At 37.9% G+C, this 23187-nt stretch overlaps 1 long non-coding RNA gene across 1 annotated transcript; it reads right to left on the bottom strand.

The window, feature by feature from the left end:
* Positions 1-305: 305 nt before the first annotated feature.
* On the bottom strand, positions 306-7100 carry LOC112127371. The gene is made up of 2 exons (XR_002910538.1): positions 6897-7100; positions 306-1825 (listed from the first exon to the last, which is right to left on the bottom strand). It is a non-coding gene; the product is annotated as an uncharacterized LOC112127371 (long non-coding RNA).
* Positions 7101-23187: the final 16087 nt, after the last annotated feature.

The following is a 23187-nucleotide window of genomic DNA, read 5'->3' as shown; positions in this document are numbered from 1 at the left end:
CTCACTGGGTATCTATATTGCCCAGGAATTTTATTAAAAATGTTGTTTTTTAAATGAAATTTTTTTATTTGAAGTGTTCCCTTTGTGTATTCCTTAATATTTTTTGGCTTTTGTGAGTAAAGAGAAGAGTAACTTTACCAAAACGTTATGTTTTTCCAAATAAATACGTTTTTTAAAAGGATTCCCTTTGTTCCTCTTTTGTCGGTTTACATGTTTTTTTTTTCTGTTTGGATATTTTCGTTTTTGTCTTACTTCTACTGGTATCCTTACGTTTCCTTGAATTTAAAACAGCATTTGTATTTGTATTTTTTTTTTTTTTTTTTTTTTCAACCCTTTGCTAAATATTATTGGGTATATGGTCCAAGAAAGGCATGCATAACGCTTACTCAGGATTGACAAGGTTATTCTGATATCACCCAACTTAGGTTATTCAGGTTTAGGATATTTATTGGTACATAGTCCATTTTTTCAAGGTATTTTCATAATTAGGAATATCATTCATTACATCATCCAAAAAAACATTACCAACTTTGTTTTCGATTTATAACAGGTTTTTAATTTATTTATGTTTACAGCTTGCACCAATTTTACAATGTATACAACATACATTACAATATTGGATACAATATTCAATGAATCATACACTGTAATTGCCAAGCTTTCGGCTCTATATTTGCCCTTCCTCAGGGCATTACAACAACATAGTAAAATATAAATTTTTTTAAAATACAAATTCAGTTAATTTACAAACATAGAGATAACATTAACATGTGTTATATGTTAATTCTGCTTACATGTACCACGTCTTAAATAAAAATAGTAATGTAATAATCATTTACAAGTCAACGATTTTTTAAGTACACTTCTTACAATAAGTTATTATTATATAATTTATATGTACATTTATATAATCAATAAGATACATTAATAAGAGAAGCTTAGTTTTTTAACCAATGCTGTAAATTAGTTTATTACAATCAGTCTTTAGATTACTGGAATTACAATCTATTTGAACAAACATGGATTCGTTTAACAATCTACGGCCAAGTACTCTTTCATATCCATGATTTTTATTTCATCTATATGGGTGCCAATTCACACAAGAATACTATTGTAGAGAGCGGCTGAAATAGTTTAAAGTTCGGAAATTTACCAATTGTGGTGAAGTCCAGATATTTAGATGGGGGCTTTTCTACGAAAGTAGATCCTGATAGCATAATCCTTTAAGGCGTAATCTTTTTTTTTTGTGTGTGTGTCCCTTTGTAGCTCTTTTCTACAATTTCACCTGCAAAGTCCTGTTTGTGGGCCATATTGTTTTGTTTGATTATTTTTATTTTTTTGGATATCATTATTGTCCAAATTAGCTTCCTTCAAGGCAAGTTCAAGGTTAGTTAATTCCAAATCCTTTTCTATTTTTTGTTGGATATTTGGTGGGGTTGGCAAAGAAGGAATTGTTCCCTCTGAATTAATATTGATGCTTGTTGATAAGGTATTTTGAGCTGTGCCAGATATTACTGAATTAAATTGTAATTTATCAGATTCTATTTTTGGCCAAAATTGCTTTAGTTGCTCCGAGAAGGCTTGTACCAACGTGTCGATGCTGCTTTCCATCATTTGTCGATGTTTTTGAGAAATAGTTTCACGAATTGTCATTTCCATTTGTGAGCGATCTGGAGTTGCCATTCGTGATATTGGAGATTCTTCCTGAAAGATGTTTCGCAAGCACGATCGAGCGCCCTTTCTTCGCTTGTTTGTTTTACCCATTTTTACCAAATTCTTTGTCAAGTTTTATGCTCTGCTACCACTATTTGTAATGGATTTTTATCTGAAACAAGGAATTGGCAATTAAAAAAATGGGTTAAAGAACAATGCAATGTTTTATTAAAAACAAAGAAACGAAATTATACAAAAAAATCGATAAAAAGAATAATTAAAGAGTAATTAAGAATTTTCTCTCTTGAGACGTATTCCTTTCTTCAAGATGTTTTTTCTTTTTTTTCTTTCTTCAAGATGTTTTTGTTTTTTCTTTCTTCGATTTTGACCACCACGTGAGAGCCGATGAACAATCCAAACCAAACTCAAAATTAAAAACTTCCTCACTCCTCCCTTCTCTCAGACCACTTTTCCCGCGCTCTTGAAAATGCTGTTCGCCTCGTGGTCTCAACCTACGTGGCTTGTTGGTTATAAGATAAGAGGGGTGAGAATGCCACCCTGAGCCACCCCAAGGTCTCGTTAATGTGTTAGACATGATACAATTTAAGGATATGACGTATACCCTAGGTCACTTATTCAGGGTGTTTGGTTTCTCGTGTTACAAACTTTGCCAGTAGATTCTGCATTCAAAAAGGAACCAAAAAGTTCTAATTAAGACGCCACAAGACGCCTGTGCTTCACTAACGAACACATGTAATGGTTCGATATTATTTTTGGAAGCAAAAATTGCGTCCAAGACTCCAAAATTTGGACTATTTTTGGAAGCAAAAATTGCGTCCAACACTCCAAAATTTGGACACAATTTTAATATGTATTCTGAAATATCAGAAAAAACCCATTCAGTTCATTTATATTAGGAAATGTTGGAGACCAGGCAGCATACCAACTGATGTGCTAGTAGCTTCCTCAGCCCGTTGATTTTCCGTTGGTCTTGTTTCGATCTCCAACCATGTTGATGGTGGTAGGGCTTCGTTTTTCTTGTTAAAATGCGACAGAAAATTAGTGTCGTCTAGTTGGGGTAGTTTCGATGTACTACTGTTCTTCCTTCCTTGTACTTCCGTGATCCTTGTGCGGTTTGCTTGTAAGTCTTTGAAGGCATTGCACCCTCTGGCGTGATCACCTCCGCAGTTTGCACATGTCGCTTTAGTATGTCTGCTTTTTCCGCAGGATCCAGATTCGATCCTTTTAAAACGATAGTTCCTAATAGCCGTAAGTTGTTTGCAACGATCCGGATTTCGAGCCCTTTAGCTCATCATCAGGTTGAAAGGTTTCTACAAACACGTCTCTCGACATGAATTGCAAAAGTGAACCCGCTGATACCCCCGCCAACGCGACGTTCCAATATGAAGCTGGTTTTTAATGCCGCTCAATTTTGAACGTGCGAAATTATATCACAAGTAAATATTATATCAGTAAATACTGTAGAAATTAATTATAAATTAGTGATTGAAGATAAAAGGTAAAAATTAAATTAATATAATACCTTAATAATACATTAGTAAATTAACGATAAAATTAGTAAAAATTAAGGTAATTAATTTGATTATTTGGAAGTTGCATATTATTTATGTACATGTAACCCCGGGATCCTGGAAGAGTGATTCGAGGCTAAATGAGTCGCGCTAATTTCTAATGCTAATTTATTCGACAGAACTATGTGATTTACAATCAAGCATCTTCATATGAACTACTTATACGTAATTAAGTCTCGGCAAAAAGGGGGGGCAGCTGGATAGAATTACTAGGGTCTTAACAGGAAATGATTGGCGCCACAACTCTTATCAATACAGGCACTCACCGCTTATTACTGCCACGAGGAGAGTCCACCACATCACACAAACTTTATTCCGAACTGTTCCCTCTAACGGCTCCGCGTCTCTGACCTCTATTGTTGCCGTTCACCTGAGGCCGGGTTGCTGACAGAGCACCTAGGTCCCCCTTTTGCCGACACTGTTTCTTATTATCCTACTTACAAATATTAAATCTATCTAAAACAATATTTGATTCATTTTATTTTATAAATCTTCCCATCACCGGTTACAATTCACTCCCCTCCGTTTGAAGTGGTTGCTTCCCTTTGGAACAACCACTCCTAAACTATTCTGTCCAACACTATACACTACTCCACCTCACCACTGTTCCACTCGATGACCTCTTCCCAGGTTGGTGTTGCTCTCGGTGCGGCCATCTATCCTCCAGGTCCATCGACAGGTTGTTACTGCCGGTGGGCAAGAAGTAGGAGTCCGGTGTTCGTAGCGTACATCCTTCAGCTGCTGCCACCTTGCCCACGCCCTGCACCTCCATCTCCGTTACGGTAACCTTTCCCTTGAGATCACATTCTGAGATCAGCCTCGTCGGCGCCGGGACGCTGTAGAACCAAGCATCCTGTTCTTCGCTCCAGGCCCAAACAGGTTGGTACGTCCTAGCACGGTCCTCCAGGAACACAACGGGAAAGCTTTGCTTACTTCCCCTAAGAACAGCAATGTCAGGAGAGTTATCACGCGTAGCAGGCGGAGCCTTCTTTCCACGGAGGCCAATGGCAGGTCGACTATCACCTGCAAGCAGTCTTGTGTGGAGGTGGCATGGACCTCGGCGACATCTCTGCAGCGGAGGTACCTGTAATCAATCGGAGCTGCGGCGGCAACATAATCGCTACATTGGAAAAATTTGACATAATTCTAAAGGGGACAAAAAGGGTACTATCCAACCTTTCCCTTCTTAGAATATAATATAATTATAAGAAGAATATAATCCGTTGCCGCTCCGTCTATACACTAATTATTTGCATTCTTTGTCGAAACTAAATTTGGCTATATTTTTTTCTTTCTTCAGTTTACTTTATTCTATTATGTTATTATTTATTTTTATTTTTATTTTTTTTTTTAATTTTGTTATCGGGTAGCCTTAACTGACCTCGAAAAGGAAGTAAAGAAACTCGATCTTTCGTTTCACACACCTATATATATTTTTTTCCCTCTTTTACGAGGGATAGTGATTATTTATTCAATTTTTATAATATCCTGAATCTATTTCTCATCATAATTTATTTTAAAACAGAACTATTTACGAACGTACAGGGGGCGGGTAAGGTGGAAATTGTTGCATTCCACCCCACACCTGCTGTAATCGGTTGAGAGGACGAGGATGATCTAGGAGGTAGCGGAGAAAATATATAATGAATTAAAATGAAAATTAATGAATAGGTGTTAATGAAATTACGAAAAAACAAATACAGATTTTGAAGTACGATGTCGATGATGGTGGGTTCACGTTGATGGATCGAAGTCCCTGCGGTGAAATTCCAGATGTCCTGTAAGCGAAGATCGAACGAAGTTCCTGCTTCTGTTGGTCGAGCAGCGAGATTTTCTGCAGTGATTCCCACTATTTTGGTTGATTCGAGAACAGGCGATGCCAATCACTCGGGACGATGATTTCCCCGAGTATCGACAAAGTTCTCCCCTTTTTCCGAAGACAAACGAACGAAGAAAATGATGAAAAAGGGTGAAACCGAAAAAAACAAAAATGTCATATTTCGAAGACCTCCATGAATGCGACGTGAACATATCCTGATCGGGAACTACAACGTTTTTGTCCATGTGGTTGTAGATCTCATATGCTGTAACACGTGCTGGAAGTTAGCCCCTCGTTCGACGATGTCCTCCAGTTGTTTGGTCAGTCCGTTGAGATCTTGAAGAGTCGCTATGTGATTTAATTTCTAAAGGATTACTTCGATAGTCTTCGAAGCAACCTTCCAGCGATCCATCCGAACCGCCTTGTCCCATAGCATGATGCATAGTCGTATGAGGAAATCGCCAGATGTCGCCTCCGAAGATTTGACATATAGCTTGTCCCCGTAGTGCCGAATAACGTTCAATACCTTTAATGTATTTTGTACGGTCCCAGTTGGCATTGGGGGACTCATGCAACTCTTCTGTATGTTCGAATGTAGCGGCCATTGATACGCCTGACGAACCTGCCGTGGTCCCAACTGACACGTGATGGGGGGGGGGTGTTGGTATCGTTTACATGGGCGAATAGGATGTTGAATCCAGTTGGTCTGGTGTTTTCAGAAAATATGTATAGAACTCTTTAAAAGTTTCATTTGGTCTGGCTTTCAAAATGTCGTGGATGAGATATTTTCTGATTTCGCCGCTCATAACATTTCGGATCCATTTTCCGTCGAATGTGAGAGTTTCCCAAGTCCCTCCGCTATAACCGTCGAGGCATGCTTCCCAACTTCATCTACAATTTGGTCAATCTCTGTTATCAGGTTTCTTGCAAATTCCCCTGCTATTATGAGTGAACTATTTCTTACAGAGAAAATTTCTTTCAGTTCTTCTTCATTGTGTGATTCACTTTCTACTCTCCTCTTTGTCTTAACTAATGGTTCGTCTTCATTATCGCATGCTTTTCTTTTTTCTCTTGTATTTTCTTGCATTTGATTTTTTGTTACTTCTTGGTTTTGTTCATTACTTTTGCATGCTTCTTTTTTCATTATTCCAGTAGTATTGTCCTTTGTTTGGATTAGTGAATCGACACTGTTGGGTACAGATGTTTGGGGTCTCATTTCTGTTGAACTAGTTTGGTTCCCCCCCCCTGTATTTTTACTGACTTTCCTGGTATCAATACTACCGACTGATTGTCTTCTGGGTGGTTTTGTATTTTCGCTGGTTGCTCGCTGTTTCGATAACCAGTTACTTTGTTTATCCATTATAGTGGGTTACTCCACATTCACACTTACAACTATACAGAATAAATACATAAATATACAATTAAATATGTAATAAATAAATAGGTAAAATTATAACAACAAACAATAAATAACACAAAAGTTCTTTAAAAAAGGCAAACCCGCACTACTATGAGCCCTGAGGGCTTCTCTGGTTTCTTGCCCCTTCAATGCAAAGGGTAGGCAAACCCTCACTACTTAAGTGTAATGCGGGCCACTAAGCCACCACAAAGTTTCAAGTCCCTGGAGTAATTAAGCACACAGGGGAGTATTGAAGTTCTCAGGTTCCCAGCTGGTCCAGAAACTTATAGTTCCCGGGTGGCCCCTCCCTGATTTCCTTCTATGGGACGAAATTCAGAGAGAGATTTTTACAGCTCCAAGGTAAGGTACCCTGGTAGCGTCGACCATGTGCTCGGAAGAGCGTAATATATAATTGCCAATAACTCAGCCGTACCTTAACCAATTTTCTCGCGCGATGGCTCGTTGGAAAGCTGGAGAGATGCCGGTTCCACTGGAGTAGTTTGTTGACGGAAACTCCTCCTGTAGACAGTCTCAGCAGTACACCTCCACGGAGCACTCAAGGAACACGTCCGCTCACTTTGAAAACTTCATGCCAAGACCACTGTTTAACCATTGCGTTAACTCACCTGAGGAAGGATTAAAATAAATCCGAAACGTGTGGTTAAAAACTGGTTGTGGTTTTTTTTTAGATTACCTATTATCCCACTTTCAAGAGGAAAAATCATAAGTTTCCAAACATCATGGATGATACACTTTCTAATTCCGCCGCCCATACGGTCCATTTTCGGTCGAACTTAATATCTTGCCAAGTCCCTCCGTTACGAATATGGAAAATAATTTCGGCCTCATCATCGTCCAGGAAGTCATGGGTCCAAATTTGCCACTCGTCATAAGTCTGTGGCTTATAAGCCGAAACAGCTGTGACAATTTTGAGAGTGATGGATTAATTGTCTTGCAAACTATTGGGTTGTCCGGAAAATAATGCAAGATTTTGGTATTAAACAAAAAAAAAGAAACTAGTTACTTTAAAGCAATGTTCTTTAATCAAAATAATTTCCCATACTCTCAATACATTTCTCCCAACGTNATACAAATGAGTAATCCTGTAAACGTAAACAGAATATTTTATATAGATTTTTTTTAATGAAAACTTAAAATCCTGCATTATTTTCCGGACAACCCGATAGTTAGCGAATATTTCAAAGATTACGGAGACGCATTAATTTTTTTTTTTTTTTTAGACGCACTTGGACCTGCGTCCTCTTCCGCCAATTCTTCAATGCGTTTTCCGACCAACCTCAGATGGTTCCTCAGGGATTTGGGTTTCTTCTAAAGTTACAATATTCAGACTCCGTCACTTAACTTTTCTTTGCAGTAGATAGAAAAATGAGAGATATTCGTGATGACCTCGACACGTGGTCGCATGACCATGTAGCAATTTAGCTTTTTAGGTTTATCGTTTTTTAACCAGTTTATCGCTGTTGGTCGTCGGCTATATAAGGAGAGATAACTAAGTATCTCCCTAAGTAAGGGGCATATGTGGTTGGTGCATTAGAGATCCTTCCTTGGCAATACTGTCCGCCTAATCGTTAATATTAGTGTGCCCATTTGCATTTCTGGCTTTTTAATACGACTTATTGGTTACAGTTATTTTAGTTCTTGCTTTTTTTATTCAATTGATATTTGCGTCTTTATTTGCAATTCTAGCTTTTTGGTTTGGACTTATTAGTTATAGTTGTTAGTTACAAGTTAATAAAACATGCAGGCTGATGTCAAATCATGGAATGTGCAAACAGTACCTGAATAAAATATAACAACTACCCCACAATGCAGTTTTTGTCCAGAAATGGAAGAATTTGGTTCAGATAAATACGTGTCCTGTATTTAAGACGGCATTTTTTTTAAACAAATTACCTTCCTACCATTGCTACCATTTAACTACATTTTTCTACTAACTAAAATATAGACGTACTAAGAGCAATTGAAAGCTTTGTGTACAAAATACGTTATAAAGTTAAGCATAGCTGAAGGAAGGGTTGGCGGCGAGGGTCGGTCGTCGGGATGCTGTGTCCGGGCGGCTGGCGGGTGGCGGGACGGGAGGGAACAGGACGTGTTAGTCCCTGTACCCTGGAAGACTTGGACTTTTCCATAGTAGGTATCTAGATGTAAATGTGGTTTTTATCCACGTCTTCAAAATAGGGAACTGCTATTCCTGTTTAAAATTTAGAAAAAAAAGGGAAGTGTTTTCCTCTTCTCCTATCCGCGTGCCAGCGACTCCCGGGTTCATGGCACCGGTGTTACCGCCTCCTGTCGCTAACTTCTTCAACAAGCTTACCGAAAGTCACGTAAAAAAATGAAAATCGGAGATCGCACATGTGAATACAAGTTTCTTCAATAAACAATTGAAAATTTAAATAATTAACAGGTAACATTGAATTTTCCGATATCAGTTGGATTTTGTACAATTTTGAAGGTTTTTGAAAACACTGTTTCTTCTGGTTTCGGCAAAATATCTTGCTTGGTTTTTAAAATTTTAATTTTAATATTATATGCCAACACGTTTGGGCAACTAGGTGGAACAGTCATTCCGGACTACTGATTATTTTGTTTTATGCCAGGTACAACCTATGCTTTCCATGATTTGTCAATGCCATTTGGATACTCAATCGACTACTGAAGTTATTGATCAGTGACCCGTAGTTAAATTTTCTCGATCATATTATTATACCTTAAATAAAGGCTCAAATTTTATTTCTTCGGCCATTTAAAAAAAGCTAGTAAGAAGAAAGAAAGTAAGCAACTGAGTCATCAAACCTCTTTACGAAATGGTTAAAATAATCAGATATATTCAGCCCTCCCTAAAACATGAAGGAAATAAAAATAAAGCTTCTTTAGTTTATTTAGGGTCTTTATCTTCTATTCTTCATGTTATCATTAAAAAATGCAATTCTGAAAAAGAGTAAATTACGAAACAACAGTCAGGATTGTCTTATGCTGCAGTTACTTTTTAGCCAAGATGACGATTATTATATGTGTATTCATATTTGGGGGGGATCGTGAAAAAGGCCAGAGTCGGTGGGAATCGAACCCACGACCGCGGCGTCTTTGAGCGAGTCTCTCACGCTAACCTCTCGGCTTAGCTCGATAGTTTACATCAGGATTTATTAATTTGACTCCAGACATAATGACGTTGTAATACCTCCACCCCCAGAATAGAAATTATCCTGGAAGAATTTAGGATGGAGGGTTGATTTCTACAACTCCATTCCCCGATGTTAGGCGGACTTTCCTCTTCAAGTAGGCCACTGTTAATATTAAAGATGTGACAATGGTTATTGCCAACGCGGCGTTTCCCAAGTCCCCCTTATAAACCATCAAAATATCGTCCCTTGTTCTTAAAAATTCCCAATTTTCTTTCAAATTTTGTATGGAAAATAGGTACTCATTCAATTTAATTGTCAAATCAGTGAATCTGATAAAATAAGAATGTTTTGTTCCTTTAGAACAGAGATTTGTTTTACATTGCACAAAGGCAGACAGATCTTCGTAGTCATTTCTTTTGTGTCTGTCGGACGTTAACATAGTCATGTAAGTGAACAGATACACTAGACTAAATAGGGGCTTTAAGTGTGCTACATCTTTATCTTCTATTAATAATGGCCTGGAAGCTGAGGTAAGGGACTGAATAATTTTTTTAGAAATTGAGGGGGTGTACTCTCGCTTAGGTTGGATTTCTTCTAAAAACAGGTCATCAGAGAGGTCATGCGATAATTCCATATTGTATTGTAGATAGATGATTTATTAGAATAACCTTTTTCTTCATCATTGTAGATAACTTTGAGTTCTGTGGGATAGAGATAATGGGATGCTTGGAAATTTCCTGCGATTAACCCTGAATAATCAAGCAGATAACGGGAGTAAATGCAATCATCGCAGAAAATTTTCAAGCATCCCATCCTAAGATCTTGATTCTTCAGACGGTCGAGGATCAGATGACGTATGTGATGCCTTCGCTCAGGTTGTCCATTTCTGCCGGTAGATGATTACTTCGGGACGGACGGTTAATAGGTTAGGGAAGAAAACTAGGTAACAGCGTACGTGCGCACAGTTCGAAGATGTGCACACTACGCGAAAATTAATTGTAATTTGCTTTATGTATCTGTAATTAATTATGTAATGTATGTGTTGTGAGCGGTATTTTTTTTTTCGTGCGCGCTCGACTCTCGGCTCGTCCGAATGAACGAGGGTGCTCCGAGCAGGTAGCAGCTACTCCACTCGAGGCCCGTCAAGCCTTTTAGGGGGTAAGATGTGTCAGGTTGCCCCCTAAAATTCCGAATAGATACAAATTCCTAGCCTATAAAATAAAACAACCTCCTACTACGCCCGGCAAAAATAGAAAATTACTTACCAAATACATTTTCCCACAAAATACAATGTATACATCTTTACTACCATTCTTAGTAAACTATATAAGTTTGATAATCGACAAAAGCAATATTTGGTTATATTATCGCAACTACAAATTAAATTTTAACAAACTATAAACACGAACCCTACATTAAGCCATTAAATGTTTAATTTGGCTGAAACAACAGATCTTTTCAAAAATCAAAATATTCTAATACTAAGACTATCTGCAATAGAGAAATACGTACAAAACATCTATAAAAACGACAGAACATGTAATAAACCATAATTCCCCCAACTTCACTAGAACATAGGCTGAAATTGGTACGACCAAACACTGCTCCCCTACAAGGCTCGAGGGTCAGGGTGGTATTTTTGCAACCATCCCACACCTGACACCAATATGTGTTGAGCCCTTTTCCGTGCGCGCGGTTCGCGGCTCGCTAGGGTGCTCCGAAAGGGTAGCGAGCTACTCCACTCTAGGTCCGTCAAGCCTTTTAGGGGTAAGATTTGTCAGGTTGCCCGGGCTTGACGGGTGAACACCTACTTACTTTCCATTAACTCTGACCGTGGAGGTTTTACAACAATTCGGACAGACAATCAAGCCCCTTTATTTAATACGGCTGACCAATCCCCGACATGTTCCATCAATTAATTCTTGCTCAATTAATATACAATCAACTCCTGAATAAATCTCTATCCCTGCTTATCACTAACAACTCTTTATTTCTGTTGAACAGTTAATAAACAAAACCTATATACAGAAATGTTAAGGGGCAAAAGTGAAAAGCAGAAGTAAGATTTATTATTAACTTTAATTGTACATCAGTATTACAAGTTACATACACTTAAAGACCGAACACACACTAATTCACTAGTCGTCACCATTCCGAACAATGGAGAGACAATTGTATCAGCTGGTGTGACGGCACCTACTTCACCCCCTCTTAATCGAATCTCCATTATTTAATTAATTATCCTTTTAATTCCCAATTCTTCGCAACAAAAATCGTGTTTCTTCTTTGAAAGTCCTTTGGTCATTATATCTGCCGGCATACTCTCGGCGGGCAGGTAGTCAATCCTTATCTTTCCAGCTTCAATGGCTTGTCGAATGTAGTGGTGTCTTATGTCGATGTGCTTCGTGCATGAATGGTAGATTGCTAATCGTGTCGCACCTTGGCTATCACATTTTATTGTGCTTGGAGATATATTTTCCAACACGTTATTCAGGAGTGAATTGTCAATAATTAAATGAACTCTGAATAAAATACTTTTTAAAAAGAATTTTATTATTAGAGCTACAACTATTCAGACGGGGCTTACAGCAGAGAATGATTAAAATTACAATAATAAGCCCATAGGAAGGGAAGGGGTTTTAGAACCTTTTTAAAAAAGATGGTTCCTACTCACATTAAGTTGTTCCGCAACACAGTTTCCTTCTTCTTACCCTTTGTCTTTTCTGACCTAGGGTTTATTTACCGTCCGTTCCTGCCATTACGGCTAGGCTTACCGGACCTTGCTTTTTTGGTGGCTTCCAGTATTTCTACCTTCAGCCACCCCCCGGAGAGGTAGAAAAGGGTATGCTCTACCTCCGGCAACGGTTGACCGTTATCCTCCAGCTGAGATACAAGTTATTGGTTAAACCACGACCACCACGCGTCTTACCTCAATTGGGGGCTACATGGAATCGCCCCCGTTTATGGTTTCGAATTATTTTAAAGGTGAGACTGATCGCCCACCCGGGAGTTGTCCTGTTTTATTTTATTTTCCCTACTGTTTTCACCCGTTACCCGAGGGGTGAAGGTTCAGTAACCCAGGAAACCTCCACCAAAGTGAAGGGGGGAGTTGGTAGGAATAAGAGGTAAGGAGTGAGTAGGAAGGTAAGGGGTTTGCCTCCACCATCGGTTACCCCTAGACTCCTGAGCCGATGGTAGGTCTTGTCTAGGCCCATAGGGAAGTAACCCTATGGGACACATACTTGCCACTTCTTTTTCTCACTTTCTCTCTCTCTCTCTCTCTCTCTCTCTCTCTCTCTCTCTCTTTTTCCATTAAGTTCAGTCTTGTAGCACGTTGTGCACCAGTTTCTTAAACACCAAGAAGTACTCTTTATCTTCTACCCATGTTCTCTTTTCTCTTGGCCATTCCAATCCTTTTTCTCTCAACGTTTTCATTGCGAAAAATCTTTGTCTGTCGAAGTTGACACAATCAAAGATTTTGTGGTCCATCGAGTCTATACTTCCATGGAAGTCTATACTTACTACTGAATATCATCCCCGAAAGGTTGGATTTGGGATATATGGGCTGAAGTCTTGCGGCTCGGATCGCTGACCAAGATCACATCGGAAATGATTCGAGAGATCTGGTACGGCTCCGAGTATCGGTATGCCAACTTCGCTGCTATCTTCTTTTCCTTGCTACTCAGGTTATATTGTTTCAGTAAAACTGTGTCTCCTATCTGTAGTTTTACGAATTTATGTCGCTTATCATAATACCTTTTGGTCGTCTCATGAGCCTTTTGCTAATTGGCGACGACTTGTTCCCACACCTCCTTAGATGTCACATCTGGCTCCTCAAGGAAATCTGAGTCTATGTTCCATTTCAAATGTAGTGGGGTGACTATATCCCTTCCAAGGAACACTCGAGCTGGTGAGAAACCGGTGCTGGCATGAGTCAGTGAATTTAGACTCAGTTGAATGAAACACAAGCTATTCGCCCAATCTGTATGAGCCCTCTGCGAAAGTATGATTAGGGAGCTACGCAACGTCCGAATCTCTGCTTGATTGGGGTTCTGGTGATGCGGGTGGAGCAAGACATGCTGGCACCCTAGCTTGAAAAGAAATTGGCGAAATTTCGGGCTACGGAAAATACTCGCCCTATCCGAGCATACGGCCGAGAAATAGCCATGGGATGCAAAAATTCTTTCTTCTAATACCCGGACGGTCGCTTCAAGTGGCATTCCTCGTGGGAAACAGAAAGACGAATCGGCTAAAAGCATCGACCGCGACGAAAATGTATTGGTAGCCGAACCTTGTGGGTAGTGGGCCAGCGTAATCAATGAACAGCTTCTCAGTCGGCCGTGTGGATACGATGGATGAGAGCCTTCTCCATCTCCATTTTAGCCACACAACGCAGATACTCCCCCATTTCCCCTCCATACCCTGGGACCAAGGATAATTGGTCCCAAGGAAAATTTGGGTATGCGGTAACAGCTCTCCTAATTGTAGTAAACCCTGTTAACCCTTCTTCAGCTGCCTGAGTAAGGGTAAGTCGGATCCTTAGGGCAGTGTCCGGAGTCCAAGCTAGCCAATCCTCTACGAGTTGCTTTGTACATATCGTTGACACCATGTTAAAGTGACGAATATGGATTTCTCCACTTTTCAGGAGAACCAAAAAACCGATTTACCCATAATTTTCAGTTAGGAAGTTACTTACTTTTTTAAATTTTTATTTAAATAGGTTTCATAAAGTGTACTGTTATTGTTTATTGTCATTTGTGTGTTTTTAATAATTTTAACTAATATATAAAATTATTTTGAAATATTCGTTACTTTGCTGCGTATAGAAATTTGTGTTGGCATGACACCAGATTGAAGGCAGAGTATCGAATGTGCAATTTTCCAGTAGATACGCTAGTTTTCAATGAATTTTCATTGCATAGGATTCGCTATTTTACAAACCAAAAAAAATTGACTAGTTTAGAAAATGGATAAGGAGATCGTGGAATTGAAAATTCTCGTAGGCTTTTTACAATAGTTTTATTTTACATAAAAAGGTTTACAAAAACAAGTTAAACCTATAAAAAATAAGTTATTTCCAAAACTGAAAAATACAATTTGTAGAAATTTATTTAAGTATACGAATACAGAGAATATAAAATAAAAGATGTACTATTATAATAAAAAGAGTTTTTATAAAAACGTAAATAAAATATTGAAATTAAAAAGAATTAAAAGTAAATTACAAGTAAAAAAAATTAAGAATTGAAAAGTAAATAAAATTGAAAAACATTAAAAAAGTTAACCTTCTTCTTCGCTGTCATCCGGTTCTGCTAGCCTATCTGGCACGCTAGTGTTTGATGGAAGTAGCTCAAAAAAATTTTTGTATGCTCTGGGTACTAGTCCCTGTTCACAGAAATGTAACAGGTTCTTTTTTTTTTGCATCTGAGATACAGAGCCGATCATTGTATTGTATAATAGGTGGTGGAAGTAAATCGTCAGGAGCGATTTTTTTAAGTCCGCGTTTTCGTTTTCGTACAAGCGTCATGAATTCACCATTGACTTCATAATCTGTCTTTACAAATATTTTATTTTTTTCTGATCTACGGTATTGAAACCAAACGCAATCATTAAATTTTATTTTTGTATTCCCATCAATGTTGGTTCCATCATTATTATCTGAACTGTTTTTCTTTCTACCTTTTTCAATTGTTTTTTCAGGTACAAATTGATCTTGCTCAACATTAAAATTCAGGAAATCATCGTGTTGAAGCTTAATGACAATATAGGGAGAGGGTTTGCTACGAGCCAACCTTATTAATTGTTCCCAGTCAGTGGGTATGTATACTGGTCTATTTTTGGCCTTAGTCTCAATCTTGGAGTGGACCGAATCGGACTCCATTTCCGAATGACCAGGTTCGAAATATACGTGGTCAATTGTGTGTAAGTTAGGGTGCGCTTCCAAAGCAGAAAAACACATGGAAGAGAAATGATAATTTTTTTGTTGCCCACCGCAACTGTCGGACATCATTCGGACATGGGCTATCTCAGGGTGATCTAAAATGTATTTATATATAGATGTCGAGATTTCAACGCTCCCTCTCTTCCCCTCTGTTTCATCCCAAGTGTAGCAGTCTACTTTGGCATTGCCTAAATTGAACACTGTTAAATTGTACACAGCAAGCTTTCTAACGTAAAAAAAAGGCCCAGCTGCGCCTTTTGGAGTATATAAAACAGCCTGGAGGTCAAAATTGAAAGACAAAGTTTTTGGATCCTCAGCCCCTGCTTTTTTTATCTTCATCCCTTCTAATTCTAGCGGAATCGGCACGACCCAAATGTGCGTTGTGTGCTGCTTGATTTTGTTCTTGTTCATTTTCGCTGCTTTCATTAAATTTCACACAAGTTTTACACAAATCCTTTTTAGGTTTGTGAAAGGTTAATTTATAAGTTCTGAAAACCTTGCGATAAGTCTCAAAACAACCAGGTTTCTGATTTTGTTCTTGACACTTTTCCTTGTATAAGTTGTACATGGTTCTAATGTTGAGTTCCGAACTCAGGTATTTAAACTCACTCGACTTTCTACAATAATGAGATTGGACAGCAGGAAATGCCTTGATGTGTTCCTTGATAAAATTTATCTGCGCCTCATTAAAGCCCTGTTTTCGCCCCCTATTTTCTGGATCCAAAACAGTTCTTTTTGGATCATTTACTTGAATGTTCCTAATGAAAAATTCACGCTGATCTTTTAACGTTTTAAGAGAATGAAAATTATTGCAAATTTCTTGCCGGCCTTCTTCAGGAATCTCTAAGCAGCCGTTATGACCCCGGCGGTTAACGCAATTTGCAACTTGCATTGGTTTTGCGGGAATAAGTTTTCCTTTTACGGTCATATACGATTGACCACTAAGACGGAGAGATCTGTTTATATTACGGGTTAAGGGGGAGAAAAATGCAATTGTGCTTAATCGACATCCGAGATAAGCCGAGTGCATTTTTCTGTACAAATAGCTCTTTAACTAATTTTTAATAATATAATATATATAACTTATATCTAATGAAGCTAGAGATTCGTAAAAATGACATTACAGATTTCGGTCTACCGGTCACCGTATAGATTCAATATTTTACCACAAGGTGGGCCTCATAGAATGCAACGGTAAACGAACGAAAAAAAAATCGATTTTTCACATTCGTCACTTTAACATGGTGTCAACGATATCTATCAATAATTCTCTGGACAGCTGTTCTAGAAGCAACCGCTTGAGGGAAGCAACGGGCCTTCCCTATCTGCTGGTCCCCTCCCACCTCGATCAGGATATCACGATAGACACCAGCGAAGTTTTTATAATGTCTGATACTTACTTCATGAAGATCCTTGTTATAGCTAGCCTCACAACGCAGATACTCCCGCATTTCCTCTCCATACCCTGGGACCAAGGATAATTCAATTTAAATTCAAATGTTCAATTTTAACTGATCCATTACAATACTACAATCATTAATTAATTTACTTCTAGCCGTGTTTTAATTTTCTGGTTGAAGAATTTGTAAATGAGCACCAAGTGTTGGGTGAATTCCGTATATTAGTGCTCTAACAAGTGTCGAGTTGGCCAATTAACATCCTTAAAAGAGGATCTTGCATGCCGTCTAGTCTATACCTTGTGTTCATTTACAATCCATATCTTCCATCTTTCTTGCATCTTCCAAAGATTTTCATTAGCATGACTTTGATAACGGCTAATTATATTTAAGGATACTGAAAGATCAGGTCGGCTGCCTAAAGCACAATACATTAAACTGCCTATAACTTGTCTGAATTTTTGAATAAATTTCTCATTTTCTGCGGATTGTTCATATATACCTTTGAAGTTTGTATCCATTGGTGTCTCTGCTGGTTTTCACTCATTCCATATTTTTCAAGCACTGATGTTATATACTCATTTTGGTCAATTGTTATTGTTCCTTCTAATTTTCTGATAATCCTCAGTCCCAAGTATTTTAAATCACTGTTGCCATAATCTTTCATTTTAAATGTATCGTTTAATTTAATTTTGAAATTCTTAATTTCTTTCTCATTTGAACCAATATTAATAAATCATGTACATATACTAGGACATAAAGTCTATGCCCTCCCTGGTTCCGAACATAAAGGCAATAGTCAGATTAAAATTTTCTTTTATCATAAAAAGATTAAATTTACTATTCCTGGTTTTAGGACAACTTCGAAGACGATACAGTGACCGTTGTAGCTGTGGTACTTTTCTATCCTGTTTTCTTATTCCATCTGGCGTCCTTATATATACCTCTTCCTCAATTTCTCCATTTAAAAATGCACTTGTAACATCCATTTGAAGTATCTGAAGGTCTAAGTTTGTTGCAATTGCAAGTAATATTCTTACTGTCGGTAGTTTAGCTACTGGGGCATATGTTAATTCTTCATTTAAACCCTGCTGAAATCCCCTAGGTACTAACCGGCCTTTATATAGTTTCTGTTCACCATTCATCTTTTTTTATAAAAGCGGCAAGAGTGTACAGAAGGAAGGTTATATAATTTTATTGTTTTACAACAATAAGTCTTGTCTCGAATTAATGTAACAATAAATTGAATACCTTTATCGAGTGGTTTATTGTTTTTCCATTCATTTTTTAACGTGCATACGTTCCAAATGCATGTTTGTATTTAACCCGACATACAGTCTACAACAATATGTTCAGCGTTTATACATGTCTTTGTTTGAGATTTTAAAATAAACCGCAGTGTTTAGTTTCAGGTCTAAATTCAATTTCATCGAGAAACTGTCCAACATTAGAGCAAAAGCATTCTCACCCGTTTCTTCTAATACGGTTCTCAATCCCTTGTAGACTTCGATCCTTTTTCTTGACTTTTTATTTTCACCAAATTTTTCCTCCATGCTCTGTCGATGTGCCAACAACAATACAGCCTATTTTCAACCGGAATCATAACATTTAACCACGCATTGTTTTAGTCATCTGCCATGTCAGACATGAAAGTTTTTGTCTAGATCGTTATGTCAGCAAAAATTGTCATTATTGTCGAGTATGTTTGTTAGATAATGTTATTGCCAAACAATTTCAATATTTCTTTTTGTGCATCCGACATATGGATCAAGGCGAAATCGTTTACGAGAAGCGTTGGATGCTCCACACCCAACATACCTTGACTTTTATGCAATCTCACGATTGTGTCGCCATTGTTTATACCGTCTCACGCATTTTGTTCACCCAACAGTCAACGCTCTGCGCGACATTTTCATGTCGGACCGAATGTTTGTTTAAATTAAAATCCCTTTCAATATTAAAAAGATACTCGCGTGACAGGAGATGTACTCGTTTTAAATTTTTATTAACTCAGGACCTCACTTCGTCTAAGAATTATTAGGAATTTTATAGCATCGAATAGTATCTTACAAGATATCTTCGATGCTATTTTAAGGCGATCAGGTGTGGTCAATGATAACCGCCCCAATTCACAATCATGGCTGACATTTTGGTATACTTGACTTTTATTAATCCATTTTTTTTCGGCATCCATAGTGATCAAGGCTGGACAAAAGCCGTTTATTTTGTTTGATCTTAGGATGTTAATGTGCTTTTTTTTCCTGTCCCCTTGGGTTTATAGTACCCACTTCTATGACAACAATACTCTATAATGTTTATTTTCCATTTTTGTGCGATGATATACTTACTTTTTGTATTATTTTCTATTTTATCTTTCCAACTTTCAAATTCGGAAAGGCTTGAAAAAGTATAGAATTCTGATATCCTGAAAATATCTGAAATGGCCAATAATGTCTTGTTTTCTACCATTCTGGCAAATCGGGTGTCACGCCTCTAATCGCCAGTACCGATGGGCAGGGGCGGGGGCGGATTATCTTTTCCGTCTCTTATGATCAGAGCGGGGGAACTCACTCCTGCCCTGTCTTTGGTGCTGTCCAGACGATTTTAATTAGAAATTTTCTTTCAAGGTGAGTCAAGGCTCCCCCTTAGTTATTCAAGGTTTTTTTTTATTTGCCCCAGAAAACGTATTTTGTTTCTTTAAAATTTGAAGTTATAATTTTATTTGTAAATACATTTTGAGTCGAGATTTTGTTTTGTTATTTTTTTAAAATTTAAAACTGGCGAGAGAGCCGAACCATAAATTTTTGGTACACCCTTTGAGGTCAAGCAAATACCCAAGGGGTTACATGGTAGCAGAGCGTGGTTTTAGGTTCGCAATAAAGCCCTGAACTGCCTTCCTTTTGTCCGCGGGGCTTGCGCTGGCGGGAACACTTTCTAGCAAGGGGAGCGTGAATAAGTTTATCGGAAAACAGGGTTTATTGACCTGTCTTGATCCAGTGATTAGCAGGCAGTCGTCGAGAGCAGTCATAATCCCTCTTTACTCAGTATCTGACGCCATTTTGATTGCCTCAACGATATTTTGGGCATCCGGTAAGAACCTGATGGAGTTGAGGAGGGCTGTCTTCCATTTGGCGGAGTAACGAACGTCGCCTCTTGACGACCTCCAGCAGATTGCTTGGGTTAGGGGCCCTAGACTCAGTGCAATGGCGGATCTCTTGTCAGGGGGATATCGTATCCCCTCGCATAGGATCGCATGTCTTGGTTGAACTCCGTGTGTGCTTGGATGCATGATTTTCCGGGGTGTTGAATCAACTTCCATGGAACTGGGGTCAGATCTGGGATTTGCAGGCCCTTGCTCGATTTGGGAATAGCCTAGTCTGATTTCTTCGATTCGCTGTTTGAAGCATGATGAATAAGTGATGATGGGTCCCACTACACTAAACCACTCAGCTCCTTTGCCCCTGTCTAAACCTAGGACTTCTGCAACTAAATCCATGAAATTAATGGTTTGCTCGATGGAGACTTGGTTTCCTTCTGCGCCAATTGTGTTTGTACTGTACGCAATGACGTTAGAAGCAACCCCATTCCGCTGGAGCCTCCAAATTCGGAAAGCCTGATACACATGGGAGCACACGAGCATTCCCCCGATAACATCGTCCACGTTGGTGTTGGTCCACGAAAAAATGTGTGTGACGACTATGCAGAACCAGGGGGGGCGACATGCACGATTAGCAATAAAAATAATGGCTTTCCGTTATAAGGCGCATCATGTATCGGGTAAACAAAATACTATCGCTGATTATTTAAGCAGATTTCCTGAAAATGTCGCAGATGACTCGGAAAATTTGATGGGGATCCTGAATAAAATACCTAAAATCTTTGAAAATTTTGAGACATCACAAAGGGAAGATCCGGAATTAACCAAAATATTTACGAAAATCGAAAATAACGAAGCCGTCCCGGGATATTCGATTAGAAAGGGGAAGTTATATCTTGAAGTAGCCCCAAATACACATCTTGATAGTCGAGGGGTGTAACTTGGGGGGTGGGAAATGTCACGCCTCTAATCGCCAGTACCGATGGGCAGGGGCGGGGGCGGATTATCTTTTCCGTCTCTTATGATCAGAGCGGGGGAACTCACTCCTGCCCTGTCTTTGGTGCTGTCCAGACGATTTTAATTAGAAATTTTCTTTCAAGGTGAGTCAAGGCTCCCCCTTAGTTATTCAAGGTTTTTTTTTATTTGCCCCAGAAAACGTATTTTGTTTCTTTAAAATTTGAAGTTATAATTTTATTTGTAAATACATTTTGAGTCGAGATTTTGTTTTGTTATTTTTTTTTTAATTTAAAACTGGCGAGAGAGCCGGACCATAAAATTTTTGGTACACCCTTTGAGGTCAAGCAAATACCCAAGGGGTTACACGGGCATGCAAACTGTTTTTGTTGAAGGGGACAGCAACCTTGATTAATTTATGTTTTGTCGAAAATTTACAGGCACACGTTACAATCAAATTTTGGTCGCAATTTTTTTTAAAAATAGGGTGTCCAGTTGTTTTTGGATCACTTCCTCAAACCCCCATCAGAGCCTCCTACTTTCCCACTCCTACTCGCTTTGAACGATGGGAATAGCGCAACAGTTGGGGTTTGGCGGACAATTCAAAAGTTCATCGTTATAAATATTCCCCTTGCACAGAAAAAAATAAGAAAAAGAAAGAAATTTATTGACGTATAAAAATGGTACAGTCCAAGTAGGATAGTTGTTGATGCTGTAGAACTGTCCTTGGATGTTGGTTTCGCCCATTGGTTCTCCTTATGCATGGTTAATCTGATGGAATTGGTTAGTAGATGTTGGTCTCCAATCTTTCACAGTAGTGTTGCCGTGAAGAATATCATAATTAATAGTTCCGATATTATTTACTTACTGTCTGCTGATTTCGTCCTTCGGGTCTACTGATGCATGGTTATGTCGATGGAATTGGTTGGTAGATGCTGGTCTCTAATCTTTCACAGGAATGTTGCCGTGAAGAATATAATTAGTAGTTCCGTTATTATTTACTGTCTGCTGATTTCGTCCTGTGGGTCTACTGATGCATGGTTATGTCGATGGAATTGGTTGGTAGATGTTGGTCTCCAATCTTTCCAATCTTAATTAGTAGTTCCGTTATTATTTACAGTCAGTTGAAATTAGCAGTTAACTACAGTTACATTTGATGAATTTATTAATAACAAAATGGACCAACGATTGATTCGTTTTTTGCTTGTTTTACACCTCACAAGACTTAAGACAATTCATACCCTTTTTATTCTTTCTTCTACGATATTGGGCATTTGTACCCTTTTTTATTCTTTAACAATAATGGGAATTCATGCCCTTTTTATTCTTTCTTTTACAATATTGGGAATTGATACCCTTTTTTATTCTTTAACAGTAATAGGAATTCATACCCTTTTTATTCTTTCTTCTACAATATTGGGAATTTATACGTTTTTTATTTTTTAACAATAATGGGAATTTATACCCTTTTTATTCTTTCTTCTACAATATTGGGAATTTATACCCTTTTTTTATTGGGGGGAATATCGGACAATGGTTGTTTTGGAAAGAAAACGACTTCGAATGTTTGCCCACGTTTCGATTTTATTCAAATCTTTATCAAGGCATCCGCTTGATCTCTAAGTGTTATCTTTTTTATTTATGTTTTATTTATTTATCAATTGGCAAATGTCCCATGTTATTGTTCTACTTAACTGGTTGCTACTACTAGGGGAACTGCTTTTTTTTATTCTTTAACAATAATGGGAATTCGTACCCTTTTTTATTCATTCTTTATAATATTGGGAATTTATACCCTTTTTTTCTTCTTTATAACATTGGGAATTTGTACCCTTTGATTCAATCTTTATAATATTGGGAATTTATACCCTTTTTTAATTCTTTAACAATAATGGGAATTCATACCCTTTTTATTCTTTCTTCTATAATATTGGGAATTTATATCTTTTTTCTTTCTTTAACAATAATGGGAATTCATACCCTTTTTTTATTCATTCTTTATAATATTGGGAATTTATACCCTTTTGAAATACGTGCATATGTAAATATTATATACTATTTCCATTAATTACCCTTATAATTTTTTTGTACTCATATTGATAACAATCATTTAAATTCTTTAAATTCACTAGTTCTTTATTCATTTATTTTTCTATTATTAAATTATTTTCATTTGTTCTTTACTTATCAAT

This window comes from Cimex lectularius, unplaced genomic scaffold (genome assembly GCF_000648675.2).
Source record: "Cimex lectularius strain Harlan isolate CLEC.00 unplaced genomic scaffold, Clec_2.1 scaffold265, whole genome shotgun sequence".
Classification (NCBI taxonomy): Eukaryota; Metazoa; Arthropoda; class Insecta; order Hemiptera; family Cimicidae; genus Cimex; species Cimex lectularius.
This window is presented reverse-complemented; position numbering and strand designations above follow the sequence as displayed.